The sequence below is a fragment of the Rhinolophus ferrumequinum genome, chromosome 6 (genome assembly GCF_004115265.2).
Source record: "Rhinolophus ferrumequinum isolate MPI-CBG mRhiFer1 chromosome 6, mRhiFer1_v1.p, whole genome shotgun sequence".
In the NCBI taxonomy this organism is placed as follows: Eukaryota; Metazoa; Chordata; class Mammalia; order Chiroptera; family Rhinolophidae; genus Rhinolophus; species Rhinolophus ferrumequinum.
In genome coordinates, this window is record NC_046289.1 from 70,162,991 (window position 1) to 70,179,944 (window position 16,954).

At 42.6% G+C, this 16,954-nt stretch overlaps 1 protein-coding gene across 1 annotated transcript in view; it reads left to right on the plus strand.

The window, feature by feature from the left end:
• RYR3 (ryanodine receptor 3) overlaps positions 1–16,954 on the plus strand; it is a 479,789-nt gene that overhangs the window by 43,315 nt on the left and 419,520 nt on the right. The window lies entirely within an intron of this gene.

Consider the following 16,954-nt stretch of genomic DNA (forward strand, 5'->3'; position numbering starts at 1 on the left):
GAAAAAGCAGTAGATGTGATTCCATGACATCTAATTCTAACAGGAAGAGGGCTCAGTGATGTTAGGGAGGTCTCAAAAAGTACCTCAGCCACTTGCAAATGATCTCAGCAGAGAATAACAGAAGATTAAATATATATATATATATATATATATATATATATATATATATATATATACACACACACACACACACACACACACACACACATATTCCTAAGATTATTTGCAGTTGCATTATGAATGCCCAGAGAGCTTCCTCAACAGCCCAGAGGCAAAGAGGACACATACCAAAGATGGACAGAAAGACATGTAACCAAAAATAGTATGACAAAGCAGCAGCAATGTGTGAGAACAGTTCCCGGAGGGCTGAGGGTTCAGATCAGCTGATGCTGGTGAAAAATAATGGCAACACTAAGAACCACTTTTAATTAGGTTGGTGCAGAAAGAGGAACCAGAAGAGACAGGCTGGATGCATCTTGAGGTCACAGTGCTGATCTTTGTCTTACGTTTGGGAGAATGAACATTAACTAATAACAGGTAATTGAGAGCTCATGTCTTCTGGCCTCGGTGCATTATATCCCACGGGACCAAGAAGCTGTTAATAAGATCATTGAGTTTCTGACAGAATCTTTAAGAGACTGAAAAAAACAATAAAGTGTTCAGGACTTGGGGGAGAAGATGTGAGTTTTCAGATTTAAAATGGGAAGAAGTAGATTGTAAAGACTCTGGGATAGTGAGTTCTATCAATTCCAGGTAATACTCTAGTATAATATATATTATGAAGAGGGTAGTTTGTGAAAATCAGAAAAGCTATCAATGGTCAGTAGGAGCCAGTTTAGTTCACCAAAAGTACGTCATATCAGAGTAGTTGACCTTAATTTGTTAAGACTGGCATAGTGTTTTACAGATATATATATATATATATATATATATATATATATATATATATCTGCAGATATACATATCTGCAGTTCATAAGACACTTAATTAGGTCTGTTGTGAACCAAATTAAGAAATGTGAACTGAATGATGTCAGAATTGTGCTTGGTAACTAACACCCATAATGAAAGGACACTGGTCATTTATTACTTGCTGGAACGAAAACAATTTTTTCAATGAATTAGGAAAAGTTAACAAAGACATGTTTTTCAATTTGCAGATGTCATGATGTTTTTTTGGGAATAGCTGTTATATTGGATGGCAGAATACAAAATAAAAAGAAAAGAAAGATCTTGACAGTTAGGAATGATGGACCTCATCTAAGAAGAGGAATTTTAATAAGGAATTAATGGAGGGCCCTGCACTTAGTTTCAAAAACCTAAGAGAACCAGCAGCAATGGTACCTGTGAACAGGTCTTAGGGGTTTTAAACTGACAGAAAATGCAATATGAATCAACAGTGTGGTGTGCCTGATGGAGAGCTAATGTGAACACGGGCTACAATGAGATAAAGGTAAGTAAATTAGAGGAGGGGGTTGCTAGGAAAATGACAGAGCTGTTGAGCTACTTTGTGCTCTGTGAGCTAGAAGGAAGCATTGGCCCTATGGGAGTATGGAGACTGGAGACACAGTAAATGGCTTTACTCAAAGTATGAGAAAATTGTGCTATATGTGAGAAACTTGCTATACATGGCCCACATGGGGAACCATTTGACCAATAAGTGGAAAATAAGGGAGATGAATTTCAGCCCATCAAAAGGAAGCGTTTTCTAACAGCCAAGATAAAATGGAGTATCTATCAGAGGGGGAGACAAGCCACCTCATCCCTAGACGGATGCAAGGATATCTGGATGCCATTGGGTAAATTTGGTATCAGAGAGGTCATTCTAGCACTGGGAATATAACGTTTTATTCATTCATTCATTGGAATGCTACTGCAGATGATTTAAGAATTGTGAAAAATAAATAACAAAACATTACTTTTATTTTGTAAGTAAATTATTTTCAGCAGCCAAAGGCTGTGATACCACCTAGTGGTTATGTCATCAAACCAGAAAATATGCAGTTTATTGCCAGATGTTAAATCCGTCACATTGCATTTCTGAAAAATGTTCACAGAGTATAAAGAAAAAAAAATAACCAAGGAATGTTTTGCTATTGAGTTGTGTGAGTTCCTTATATGTTTTGGGTATTAACCCCTTATCAGACAGATGGTTTGCAAATATTTTCTCCCATTCTTTTTATTTTATTTCCCCCATCCTTTTAATTCTGCTGATTATTTCTTTTGCTGTGCAGAAGCTTTTTAGCTTGATGTAATACCACTTATTGATTTTTGCTTTTGTTGATTGTGCTTTGATGCCATATCCAAAAAAAATCATGCCAAGATTTGTGAAGGAGCTTTTTCCCTGTTTTCTTCTAAAAGAAGAAAGTTTTATGGTTTCAGTACTTCCATTTAAGTCTTTAATGCATTTCTAGTTAATTTTTGTGAGTGGTGTAAGATAGGGATTTGATTTCATTCTTTTGCATGTGAACATCCAGTTTTCCCGACACCATTTATTGACAAGACTACCCTTTCCCTGTTGAGCGTTCTCTGCTCCCTTGTCAAATACTAGTTGATCTTATATGCACGAGTTCCACCCTGTCCCCTCCCCCACCTCCCTGAGTTCTGTATTCTGTTTCATTGATGGATGTGACTGTTTTTATGCGAGAGCCATGCTGTTTGGATTACTATAGCTTTGCAATATAGTTTGAAACCAAGAATTGTGATGCTTCCAGCTTTGTGCTTTTTTCTCAGAATTGCTTTGTCTATTTGGGGTCTTTTGTGGTCCCATATGAATTTTAGGATTGTTTTTTCTATCTTTGTGAAATATGCCATTGTAATTTTGGTAGGGATTGCATTGAATCTGTAGATGGCTTGGGCAGTATGGACATTTTAACAATATTAATTCTTCTGATCCATGAACATGTATGTCTTTTCATTTATTTGTGTCTTCTTCAGTTCCTTTCATCATTGTCTTACAGTTTTTAGTGTACAGATCTTTCACCTCCTTGGTTACATTTATTCCTAAGTGTTTTATTGTTTTTGATGCTATTGTGAATGGGATTGTTCATTTCTTTCTCAGATAGTTTGTTGTTGTTAGTGTAGAGAAACACAACTGAGTTTGGCATGTTGGTTTTGTGTCCTGTAACTTTACTGAATTCATTTATTAGTTTTAACAGTTTTCTTGATAGAGTCCTTAGAATTTTCTATATAAAAGATGATATCATCTGCAAATAGAGGCAGTTGTACTTCTTCTTTTCTGATTTCAATGCCTTATATTCTTCTTCCTGACTAATTTCTCTGGCTGGGGTTTCCTGTAGTACATGAATAGGACGGGTGAGAGTTGGCATTCTTGTCTTGTTCCTAATCTTAGCAGGAAAGCTTCGAGTATAATGTTAGCTGTAGGTTTTTCATGTAAATTCCTTCTTCATCTAATTTGTTGAGAGGGTTTATCATGAAAGGATGTTAAATTTTTTCAAATGCTTTTTTTGCATCTATTGAGATGATCATATCATTTTCATCTTTTATTCTGCTAATGTGGTGTATCACATTTATTGATTTGTGTATGTTGAATCATCCTTGCATCACAGGCACAAATTCCACTTGATTATGATGTATAATCCTTTTAATGGCTATTGAATTGGATTTGATAGTATTTTATGAGAATTTTTGCATCTTATTCATCAAAGATATTGGCCTGTAGTTTTCTTTTCTTGTAGGTCCTTATCTGGCTTTGGTGTCAGGATCATACTAGCCTCAAAAAATGAATTTGGGAATGTTACTTCCTCATTGGTTTTTTAAAGAATTTGCTGGAGTCCTTGGGTGAGCAGGTTTTGTGCCTGGGGCCCCAGGTGGGCAGGCCTGGTGCTTGGGTACACAGAGACCAGCCTGGCACCCAGGTCCACGGGGATAGTCCTGGATCCCGGGGTCACTGGGGCAGGCCTGGCATTTGAGTCTGCAGTCTTCACAGGTAGACCTGGGTCTTGGGGCCACGGGGGCCAAACAGGAGCTGGGGACCACTGGGGTGGGCCTGGTATTTAAGTCCATGGGGGCCTAGTATTGGGACAGGCTGGGAGTTTGGTTTCATGGGAGCTTATGTTTCAGGGTGGCCAGCTTGGCAGGAACTTGGGGCCTCAGTGGTTGACTTGGTATTGAGCCCAGCTGGAGCCTGGGTTTGTGGGTACTCCCCTGGAGCCTGGGTTTCCGGGAGCTGATTGGGAGCCTGGGACCACAGGAACCACCTGAATCCTAGAACCTGGCCAGTGCTGGGGTGTGCTGGGTACCTGGGTTTGAGGCAGCACACTGGGAGCCATTTTGGGTGGCAAGAGCTGGCCTGATGCTGGCGAAGGCTGGTGGTGCAGGGGTCTAAAGTGAAATTGGGCACACACTTCACTCTCCTACAGGGAAGGTGTCTCTCTCAGCACTGCCTGGACTTGGGGGCGAGGTGATGGGGGTAATGTGAAACCCCTTTCTACCCTCCTCAATGTGTTTCTTCATATTTTTTTCACTTCACCCAGGTGCTATAATTCGTCACCCGCAACTCTTTGATCTTGTGAAGGTATCTTCACGCACGGATAGTTGTTCAAATTGATGTTTCTAGGGCGGGGCAGGGGCTAGACATTCCTATACAGATTGGCCATTTAAATGGTGGGGGAATCCGATAGAATTCATAGGAAAACCAGAACAATAGGACATTTCATCACAAAAAGAGCTTTTCCAGTTGCAAGCACCTGTACACAGATAGCCATCGGCCTGGTGAGGACCATTTCTAATGAGTGCAATTGTTGGTTGGGTAATACGGGTGCCAGGAAAGGGCTTCTAAAATAACTCTATGAGCCCCAGTTCTTAAGGAGCTAAACAATGCTTGCGTACACTCTGATTTAAAAACAAAACAGCGAAGCCCTTTCTTCATACCTAAATATAGTACAATAAGTTTCTGAGCTGCTTCTGGATCCCTGAAACTATACCCAGTAGCAGAGTTGGTTTGTGTAGTGACAACAAATTCCCCTAAGTTTCCAGATACTGTGCTGCCAGGAACCCAGGAAATCTCCCCGTTCAGCTCACCATTTTGCAGACGTGCAAATCAAGGCTGACAGAAGTAACTGACTGAAATAATTGAGTCATATGGCTTCTCTGGCACAAGCGATCTTTGACATCAGAAGTTGTCCTTCCTCTCACTTAGGTGACACATATTTTCCATAATGAAAGACTATAGGTATTATTAGCAGTATAGGTAGAAAGAGGCAATAGAGGCTTAAACTGAAATAGAATTTTATTTCTATTTCATTATTCTGCCAGTAAATTGCAAAAGCCCTTTAACTTTCTGCCTAATCATCCCATTTGGAAAAACTAGCCTCGCTGCCAATGACAAAAAGACGTAAGGACCCAGTATGAGGAACAAACAAACCCCTGCCGAGTTTGAATTACCTCAACTCGTCCAAATATATAAGTTAGACTAGATTCTGGGTCATAGCCTGGTTTTCCAGCTTGAGAACGAGAGGTTTGTCTCCTTGCTGTAATCGTGCTGTTCTTTCCCGGGCTGGTTCCTTGTCGGGAGGCCTGGCTAATTGCTTTGCAGCTCTCCTTTTAAAGTCAGCAGGGATCGTAGCTGAGAGGGGCAGCAGGGTACAGCTTTCACAATGGTCTGTTAGGCCACATCTACTCCCGGCTTTGCCTCCGGGGCCTACCTGAGGCTGTTTAAGCTGCACCTGCAGGAAGTGATGAGATGGATAACTGCCTCCTGGTCCATGCTAGTGGTGCTCAATTCAGTAATCATGTTCAATAAAACATGGGTGCATCATCCCAATGAGCAACATTGCTTCCAAGAGAAATGCCGTGAGTAGTCTCCTGTTCTACCTCATGGAATGCAGTCTCTTGACCTGCAGCCTCCACAGCAGTCTGTCCTCAGCAGAGGATCAGCTCCTTCAGCAGGGAGAGCAACGGGAAGAAGCTTCCATCTGCTGTGGGGCTGAGGGCATTGACATCTGACTTGCAAGTCTTAAGGTCCAAACTTACGGCAGGCTCTAGAAGAGAAGATTGAAATCTGAAAGAATGTAGTGTCCTGAAAGCTTTCCCTTCCTCAATTTACCTCAAAACAATGGGGCTTTTCGGTCATCATCAGGGACGGTCATCATCAGGGACATTTCCCAAGGCTTGAGGGAGGACCTGAGGGAGCGCTTGCTTTGCACCAGCACTGTCAGAAGGGCTTTACCTGGAGCAACTCCTCTGCTCAGTGGTAGGTAACATGCACTGCTATGTGCCAGATACTACTTTACCCCTTTGTATTGTATGAAATCATGTACTCCTTAAAATAACTCTGTAAGTCCCAGTTTGCAGAGAAGGAAACTGAAACACCAAAATGTTAAGGCATTTGCTGAAGGTCACACGCCTAGCAAGTGGCCACACCAGGCAACCTGGTTCCCAGATGAAGTCCTAACCCCTGTCCTCTGCCTCCGACCATGCACTTAGTTAGCTTCCTCCTTCTAGCACTCTCCTTCCATTCTAGCCAAACCCAGCCACTCTATTGTCCACAGGTACCACGGGCACTCTCCCACCTCTGTGCCTTTGTCCAGTTTCTTGTCCTTGGATGCCCTTGGCCCTCTCCCTGTTTGTTAAAACCTACTCATCATCCATGGCCAAGCTCGCTTACTGCCTCCATGAAGCCTGCACTTCTCTTTCCAGCTATAATAATTTCCCCCCTCCCTGCTCAAGGAGCACATTTATCATAGGATCTTGTCTGTCACCTTCATGACAAGGATCAGTTTGTAATTTCTTTATCTATCTATCTATCTATTTATCTATTTATCATCTTCGCCATCATTTATCTCTATCATATACTGCTCAGGTCTCTCCCTGCCCTACTGTGTAGGAGAAGGAATCCTGTTTTGTTTTTGTTTTTTTTTCTTATCACTGCCTACCCAGTATGCAAATATTCTTTGAATGAATAAGTAAATAAATGAATATATTTGGTACCATTCCTTTAGTAGCGATCACATTCTGCCTTAGGTTTTAGTTCTCTTCGTGAAATGTTTCTTTGCAAACTTCATTATAAACCCCTTGGGCTCAAAGGCTTAGAGCATCGACAGTATCTTATTCACCCCAGCGTCCATACCACTCCTAACATAATGTGCCTGGCACATAGGAAGTTCTCGTCAATGTATGTTTGTTCACTTGAATGAAAGGAACCTCGTGACACTTTCAGCCATCACACTGCCACTTATTTGAATATTTCAAACAAGTGTTTGAAAATGCATCTTTTTCCCCCTGTAGGATCTTTGGTACCATGGCAACCAAATTGGTTTGACTTGGAAGTATGTCTTAGTTGCTGAAGGCTTTTCCTTCTACCTGCTGCTATTAAAACCAGGCACTGAGACACTTTTTAAAAAGGCTGTTGTTCCCATCTGAGCAGATTTGAGTGGGTAGAGCCTTTCACTCTGCGCCCTGTGACATGGTTTTTACCTGGTCGGCACCACCTCCACCTCTCACCCTGCTACTGATGAGTTATTTTGAATCCTGTAATCATGATGTCAGAAAATCACCAGTGATAATTCCCTAGGTGCTCTCATTGGCTCAGAACTCCAAAGTCTAGAACTCTAACGCCAGATGTGCTGAGAAAAGCAGCTGGCAAGTTGTGCTGCTTACAGAATAGACACAGCTGGCCATCAAGGGTGCTGATTCTCAGTTCTTGGCTGTGGTTTCTCATCTTTCACGTAGGTAATCACTATTGTGGCCCAGATACAAAATAAACTTATTGCTGTTGTGATATGTACCCATTTTTCCATTTTCCAGCTGGGCATTTTATGGGAATTATTATGCCAGGATGTTGGCAGCTTGGAGGCAAGACAAGCAAGGCTGTGCGCCAGGTGGAAAAAGTCAAGTAAAATATTCAGAACTGCAGAGAAACCTGGAACCCAGGCAAAGTCAGGTTTAAAGCAACTTTAGACAGGCAGAGAAGAGAGACCTAAGACACTGAAATGAAGATAACTCATAACCAGAGCAATAGCTGTTAGAGAGGGTGCAGCCACACTGTCCATCATCTACATCCTAGGGAGACTTAGGCCCTGGACCATAAGCACCTTGGGGCAGGCAGCGATTTGGGTTTACTTTGTACCCTACTTGACAACCCTCACCCCCAGCTGCAAGAACGGTTCCTGGTACATAGAGGGTGCTCAGTAAGTACTTGATCAATAAATAAATGAGCCCAGGACTGTTATATTCTATTTAATATTTACTTCGTAACTTACATTTAGCAAAAGCATCCATACACAGTAATCTCATGTGATCTTGCAGCAGCTCTTTGAGGAGGTATATTAGCTTGTTTTATGAATGAGGGAACAGGCAGAGAGTTAAAGGGTCTGAGGGACAAAGTGTTGCTCCGCGGGAAAGTGGCATTGCAGGGTGGTGGCCTCAGTCTGGAGCTCCTTCTGCCACTTGGAGTTAGCTGCTTCTCAGAAGACAAGACATCAGGGACCAAGAGAGCTGGGAGCTAGGGACAGACTGACGTCTAGCAGGAGGACTTTTTTTTCTGGGAACCACTGACCAATTCTCCAAGCAGGGCTAGAAGTGAAGCAGTCCCCGATGCTTTGCAAGCTTTGACTAGGATGGCCCCGGTTCTAGACTGCTGCCCATGAGTCCAGGGTCCGCTGGGGAAATGGGGAGCTTGCAGAGGGCTGGGGAGCTGGGCCAGCACTGAAGGCTGGCTCTGCCAGGGCCTTCCAGAGAAGCCGCCCGTTTGTTTACTGTGCATTTCTGCCAAGAAGTTGAGGCCTGGAAGGCGACAGTCGAAGCTTACTCACCCTAGCCACCGAGGCATTTGCCTTCCTGAAACTGCTGTGCAAATGATACATGACACTCACTGAAGCTAACCGGGTGCCAGGAACTGTGCTAACTGCCCCCTATGAGGGTTTCCGGTCAGTGCTCACAGCAGGCCTGGGAAGGTACCATTGCTGTTCCCAAGTAGATGAGGAGACTCGGGCTTTAATAGTGGCGCTGCTCTGCTCACAAAGCTGTGTCGGCTCTTCCCTGCACTCAAAGATTAAACAGCTCGAAGGTCCTGTCCTCATTATGAAGAGGCTGGCCTTGCACTATGTGTCTCCTGCTTCTCCCCATCCACTGGTGACCCAGGGCATAGCTGAGGCACGTCCTTTCCCTCTCTCCTCCTCTCACTATGCCTTTTGCTGGCCTTCCACCTGTAAGGCCCTCCCCTTTTTGTCTCCTCCCACAATTCAAAGCTCTGCTCAAGTTTCACCTCCTCATCAGCCTTCCTGATGACTCCAATCTGAGTTAAAGTTTGCCTTCTCCAAAATCATAAGACACCCTTGCATAACAATAGACACCCTCACATCGCTCATTTTCTCTGTGTTTATATTGGCACCCGATCTGGATTACCCCTCTTTGCAGGCAGGGACATTGTGTCAGTCTGCTCAGGCTGCCATAACAAAACTCCAGAAACTGGGTGGCTTCAAAACACACAGATTTTTTTCGCACATGTTCTGGAGGCTGGAAGTCTGAAATTGGGGTGCCAGCAAGGTGGGTTTCTGGTGAGAGCCCTCATTTTGACTTGTGGCCAGCCATCTTCTCAGTGTGTCGTCACATGATGGGGAGAGAGAAAAAGAGAGAGAAAGAAAGAATTTGAGACAAGAGTTTTCATGATAAGGGCACTAATTATAAAGACGCTAACCCCATCAGGATAAGGGCACTAATACCCCCGTGAGAGCCCCACCCCCATTAACTTCTCCAGACCTACTTCCTTCCCAAAGGCCCGCCTCCTAATATGCATACCATCCGTTACCTTGGGGGTAGGGCTTCCATGTGAATTCTGAGGGGACGCCATTGTCAATAGTAGACAGGTCGCCAGAAGCTCGTGGGGATGTCCAAGAGAGGACTCAACCTGGAGCAGCAGTGACCACACGAGAAAGTCTTCACACGAGAAAGACTTCAAGAGCAAGACAGACGCTGGAACGCACAGGGAGCTCACTGCAAGGAAAGTCCACACTTGAGAGGGAAGTGTGGGCAAACTCAGAGGTTGAGGCGAGCAGAGGAGTCCTGACCAGGGGTATTTATATCTCCTGGGGGCAGGTTTTGGTAACGTCCGATTGACCAGGCTTGTCAGTTTCCTCCCAGTAGTGGGGTCCTCAGTTTCCCTGCTCTTTCTTCCTTATTTGGTTCCTCCGGAACTGTCATGGCACCAGATGCATGCTGGGAGTCACAGTAAACTCAATGCAAATGAGATTATTAGCTCATTATTATTATAATTAGCTAAAGGTCAGGTCCTGGTCCAGGGGATTAACCTATCTGGATGACACAGGTTGTTGTTCTTCTCCAGCTGCAGGTGCTGGATACAGTCATATGTTACTTGTGTAACCAGGGAGGCTCCTCACATTGTATTCTGAGCGGGTTGTCAGTTTCCTAGGTGACTTATCCTGCCTCAACACCATTTCATATTTTTCCATATGTCTCTTTGCCATTGCTCCTTCCTATCGGTGAATTTACTGAGTGGCCATTCCCTTTGAATTAGTTTTCCAGGAATGGTGGGTGGGTTTATGCTGATCAAGTCTTCTCCTTCCTGATCTCTCTTGAATTCACCAATCTGCATCTGCAGGTGGCTAACCTGGGGCATCCTGGTTCATCAACTGCTCCCCGAGGAATACATGGTCATATGGTGTTCTTAGAATCCCTACTTGTTTTTGCTTTCTTTTTCCACCATCTGTATAGAAATCCCAGAGAACGTCCAAATCACGTGCTGCATTTACTCCTAGTTCACCCACCAGATGACAGACTTTCAACAAGTTATTTAACTTCTTTGACCCTTATTTCTGTGTCTGTAAATTCAACTGAGTAATACCTATTTCATAAGGTTGCTACAAGATCTAACAAATGATTCATGATGTAGTAGATGCTCTCCCTATTTTTAGGATAAATAACCGTGTTCATGATACACCGCTGAGTTGAATCTCATCATATAGTATATTGCTCGCCATTTGTCAGATACTGATGTAGCAGCCACTTGATGTTTTGTTTGGTTTTGCTTTTTATCCAGGATAAGTTTCCAGGAGATGACTTGCGTTTTATATTCTGCTGTGTTTTAAATTGCATACAATCTTAGTAAAAGGCACCACCACAGTGCTTCGTTCTGCTGCAGACCCACAACAATTAAATTGGATGCCCTTGAATAGCTCCAAAATGATTAAACTGGGGGCTGTCGGAAGTAGTGAACAAGGAGGAGAGAAAGGCAGTACACGGCCTCACAGTTGCCGTGGTTACGTGAAGATGCAGTTGGTCTCCAGGGTTGGCATGGAGAGTGAGACAGGGAATTGTGTTCTTGAGAATAGTGCTCCCCACCCCTGTGAGCTATGGGGCACTACAGCAACAGGGATGGGCTGTCACTCTCAGAGCAGAGGATGTTCCAAAGTGCCCTAACAGCTTAATTTATAAGCAGCTTAAATGGTATGTGGGGCTGAAAACATAATGTTTCCTTTAAAAATAGCCAAGAGTTCTGACATTGCAACCTTTAAAATACAACGTACCTCTCAAGGGGATTAAGCAAACAGCTATTTCACAGCGAGGGATTTGGTCCTACACCGTATCTGTTTCTAAGTCCAAATACAAAGTGTTTAAGATGTGACTCATGCCTTCCCCCCAACAGCTGCCAGTATTTATGATATTTTGTGAACTACAAGACAGATAAAAGGGAAGTTAAAAACCAAATTTTAATATGTTGGGGTAAGAATAGAGAATAAGGGACCAGCAACTAGAAAGGGTAATTGAAATGTACAGATAAAGAAATCTTATTTTACCCCACGGCTTAAACCACCTTCCTCACAATGACTTCAATCAGGGATTCTGTCGGAAGACGAAATTGGCTGGTTTAATTTGGTATCTTTCTATTTAGTTTGTCAAATCTCTAGTGGAGCAACTAATCAGTAGTGAAACGTTGATAAGATAGGTAACTAGAAAGACGAAGATGTGTAACAACAACAACAAAAGAAATTAAAGGAAAAAACCCTAAATTTTAGACCCTGGATCCTCAGCATCCAAATAATCAAGTAATAACCGTGGCTGCCTCCCCAGCTGACTGACATGTACTAGTTTTAAGCTCATCTCTCACGTGCCTCACAAAAGGAAGTGGGAAATATCCACACTTTGGGCTTCAAGAAAGATTTATCAACCTGCCAGATTAAACATACCCTTTTTGGACAGTTTGAAGTTGTGTCTGGTGGCCTGAATTGAATCTCACTGGGGTTTTATAAAATCGACAGCAAATTTGTGCTCTGAAAGGTAATGAAGTAATGTTATAATTGAGAGCCAGTGAAATATATTGCACTGAACACTCAGTGAATAGAACGTAATTGTGATAGCATGTGTTGGGGCATTTTGGAAGTCTCCCAGAACTCTCCAGGATGTTCAGCAGCTGTATTCAGCTGCTTCATGGCCATGGTCCAGCTGAGTTTTACCTGGCTTCAATCGGAGCTGTAACTTGATACCCTTTGTTTCTAAATAACAACAACAAAAATGCTGTTATTTATTTTTAAAAACTATCTTGGATATTTATCATAATCATTGCATTTATTTATAAAATATTTTATTAAAGCAACAGGTATTTTATTAAACATAGAAGCAAACAGTGTCTAGCAGAGAGGACCCAGCTTTTGGAGTCAGACAGATTGGCTCAATCAATATGGATGAGTTGCAGTTTCTTTAAATCTCAAATTTTTCATTTGTAAAATGGAGATAATAATACCTACCTTAAGGTGTTGCCCTGTTTTTAAGTGAGATAATGCATATGCTCTAGACTGAATATTTGTATTCCACCAAAATTCGTAAATTGAAGCCTAATCCCCAATGTGATGGTTTTAGGAGGTGGGGCCCTTAAGAGGTAATTAGGTCATGAGGGTGGAGCCATCATGATTGGCATTAACACTGTTATAAAAGAGAACCCAGTGCTCTCCCCTTTCTGCCGTGTGGGGTTACAGCAAGAAAGACGTACCATATTATCTCACTTATTTGCGGATTCTAAAGAAAAGAATAAGTGAATGAACTAATCAGAAACAGTTTTGGAGACAAAGAGGAAAAACTGAGGGTTGCTAGATGGGCGGGAGGGGTGGGGGGTGGAGGGGAGGGTGAGGGGATTGGAGGGCAGTCGGTGACCACAGGATGGCCACGGGTTTGAAAATTAATCTGGGGAACGTAATTTGGTGGTTATCAGAGGGTAAGGGGGTTGGGGGGTGGGGGATGAGGGTGAGGGGGATCAAATGTATGGTGATGGAAGGGGAGCTGACTCTGGGTGGTGAACACACAGTGTGATTTATGGATGATGTGATACAGAATTGCACACCTGAAATCTATGTAATTTTACTAACAATTGTCACCCCAATAAATAAAAAAAATAAATAAAATAAAAAAAAATAATTGACATATTTACATATAAAAAAAAAAAAAGAAAGAAAGACGTGCCATCTGTGAACCAGGAAGCAGGCTCTCATCCTATACCACACCTGCCAGCACCTTGATTTGGGACATTCCAGCCTCCAGAACTGTAAGAAAGAAGTGTTTGTTGTTTGTAAGCTACCTAGTCCATGGCATTCGGTTATAGCATCCTAAAGTGACTAAGAGGAAACAAAGCATTGAAAACACTGCTTGACCCATAATAAGCACTCCGGAAATGGCAATTATTGTTTTGCTGCTGTTATTGTTATTAAGTCTTCATTGTTCTGGGGATGGAGGAGAGGTTGATTCTTAAGCTGGTAAAAGAATGAGTCTGGCCATCTGAACTCAGAGATGGAGCATATATGGAGAAGGGAGTTGTTACAGTCCTCAAAGAACCTTAAAACTCCCAAAAGAGGGAAATTCAGCCAGATATGAATAAAATGCAGAAGAGAATGAAAGCAGAGGGTCAGCTTTCCAAGTGAAGCCATATAGGGAATTTTCAAGGATTCAGACTCAAACATGGGAGTCGTGTTATGAGCCAGGCTTTATGTATTTATTTATTTATTTAACATTTTTTAAAATTAGTTTCAGGTGTACAAAACAATGTAATAGTTAAACATTTATCATTTATATCCCTCACGCAGTGATAACCTCCCTCCCCCATCTACTACCCCTCTGACATTGCACACAGCCATTAAATTTCCACTGCCTCTATTCCTAATGCTGTACTCCGCTTCTTGTAACCATTTAAATTGCAGTTGACATTCATTATTGTTCAGCTTCAGCTTCAGGTGTACAGTGCAATGATTAGGCATCTGCATCATTCCTGAGGTGTTCTCCCTAATGAGACAAGTGTCCATCGGATACCCTACAAAATCTTTACAATGTTATTGATTACATTCCCTAAATTGACTTTCGTATCCCCATGGCAATCTTGTGGTTACTGATTGTGCTTTCTAATCCCCTAACCTTCCCCCTTATCCCCACCCGCCCATCTAGCAACCCTCAATTTTTCTTCTGTCTCTGAGACTGTTTCTAATTAGTTCATTCATTTATTCTTTTCTCTAGATTCCACATATGTGAGATCATATGATATTTGTCTTTCTCTGTCTGACTTATTTCACTTAACATAATGTTCTCTAGGTCCATCCATATTGTTGCAAATGGTTAAGATTTCTTTCTTCTTTATGGCTGCGTAATATTCCATTGTATAAATGTACCACAGTTTCTTAATCCAGTCATCTACCGATGGGCATTTCGGTTGTTCCCATGTCTTGGCTATTGTGTATAGTGCTGCAATAAACATAGGAGTGCATAATTTTTTTTCAAATTAGAGTTTTGGATTTCTCCGGATAGATACCTAGGAGTGGAATTGCTGGGTCATAAGGTAGTTCCATTTTCATATTTTTGAGATACCTCCATACTGTTTTCCATAGTGTGAGCCACTCTTTAAATCCACTGAGGTGGGTGGATTTAAACTATGATAGATAACCCTGCCCCCATGTGGGGGTGAGAGAGCAAGCCCAGATGCAAACATTTTTTAAGATTAATCTTCATACAGGAAAATGCATAGATCTTGAGTGTAGAGTTTGAAGACTTTTGACAATTGCATACATCTGTGTAACCACCATCCTGATTAGAATATAAAACATTTCTATCAACCCAGAAGGTTTGTTTTCAAGCAACTTCCCTCTCCCCACCCCAAAGACAACCACTTTCTAATTTCTAGTATCATAGTTTTACCTCATCTGGTGTTTCATATAAATGGCATCATACCATGTGTATTTTTGTGTGTTTGGTTCCTTTTGCTCAACCTAATGTTTTTAAGATCATCCATGAAATTGAGTGTATTAGAAGTTTGTTCGTTTTTCATTGCTGAGTAGTAGTCCCTTGTGTGAATATCCCACAATTTGTTTATTTTCCTCTGGACATTTGGGTTTCCAGTTTGGGACTGTCATGAATAAGGCTAATACGGACATTGACAAGTAAGTCTTCTTGTATGTGTGTTTCCTGTTTCATGGGATAGTCCTTCAAAGTTGTCTCAGATTGGGGCAAAGGGGCGTGTCTTTATATCCCGAGTTTGATCGGTCATTGAATGAGGGCTTTCCCTAGGGACAGAATGTAACTGTGGTTGAGGCAGGTCCCTTTTGCTGGGGAAACTTCTGGAGACAGTTTCAGCTATGAGCTCAACAGCTCTCACCTGCGTCTGGGGGAATGAGGGTCTTGGTCTAACTTGGGTGGTACCCCGCAGCATCTACTACAGCTGTCTAAGGAATGTTCTCTGACTCAAATGTCATGTTGGCTCCTGTGTTTTCTTCTAGAAGTTTTATGATCCTTTTTCATTTATGTCTATACCCCACCTCAAATTTACTTCTGTGTATGGAGTGAGTTAGGGGTTGAGGTTTGTGTTTTTATATACAGACATCTAGTTGTTCCATTACCATTTGTTGAAAAGACATTCCCTATTGGATTTCTTGGTTCCTTTGTTGAAAATCAATTGACCAGATATGTGTGGATCTATTTTTAGATTCTCTGTTCTATTTCATTGATCTGTTTATCCTTACATGAGGCAATGTTTTGAAAGAAATCTAGCACTAACAGCAGAACTCTTTTTGTTGTCAGGAAGGTAACTTGTTAGCTTAGGGAAGCATGGAAGGCAGCCTGGATTTTGCAGGTTCATTTAGGCAGATGTAGACAATAAAGGGCCCAAATAATTAAAACCTGAAGTAAATTGCATGGTTTGTAAATTAAATTGCTCAGAATTGGCTAGGTTATGCCAGAGTTACAAACCAGTTTTGGAATCTTAGTGGCTTCCTCAGAGCTCCAGCAGTGCTTGTCCCAGAACTGGTGTGAGCTGAGTGGCCCTCTGGGCAGCTCTTCTCCAAACAATGCCTGGGACACCTCAGCTGCTTCCATCTTATAACTAAGTCACCTGGAATTTGTGCCCTCCAAGGCTCCATGGATGGGGAAGAGGGAGCTGAAGGACTGCACAGGACATTTTTAAAGCATCCAGCTTAGATAAACTCACTTCATTTTCACTCATATCTACCTGTCCAGTACCCAGCCACAAGACCCAACCTAACTGCAAGGAAGGCCAATGTCACGCAGGGTGTCATGCAGGGTCTCAGCTCCCGCTCCCCGCACAAGAACGCAGGATATGGTGACACCAAAAAGGAACACCAACAGAGCCATAGATAGGGGAGTCATACCACTATATTCTCGCTGATGGCTGGGTTGGAGACACAGGAAACAGGAGCCACACGATCTGCAACCTGCCGTCCTTTTCTCTGCCGACCGAACCCACTTGCTAGCTGCAATCCGCCGTGCTAACTACAATCTGCCGCTTGCTAGCTTAGCCACGGCAGTTATATTAGTGGCTAATGGATAACCGGTAACAGCTGATGGCCATCTAGTCACAGCTGATGGCCCTGTACTGCCCGAGCCAGCACCTTTCCACGTGAGGCCAAGAGCCTGGAGACTGCTCTGTGGGACTCTGTCCCCACAGCCGAGAAATGTAGTCTTTGTTAAACATGAGCATTGTCTCTACCATA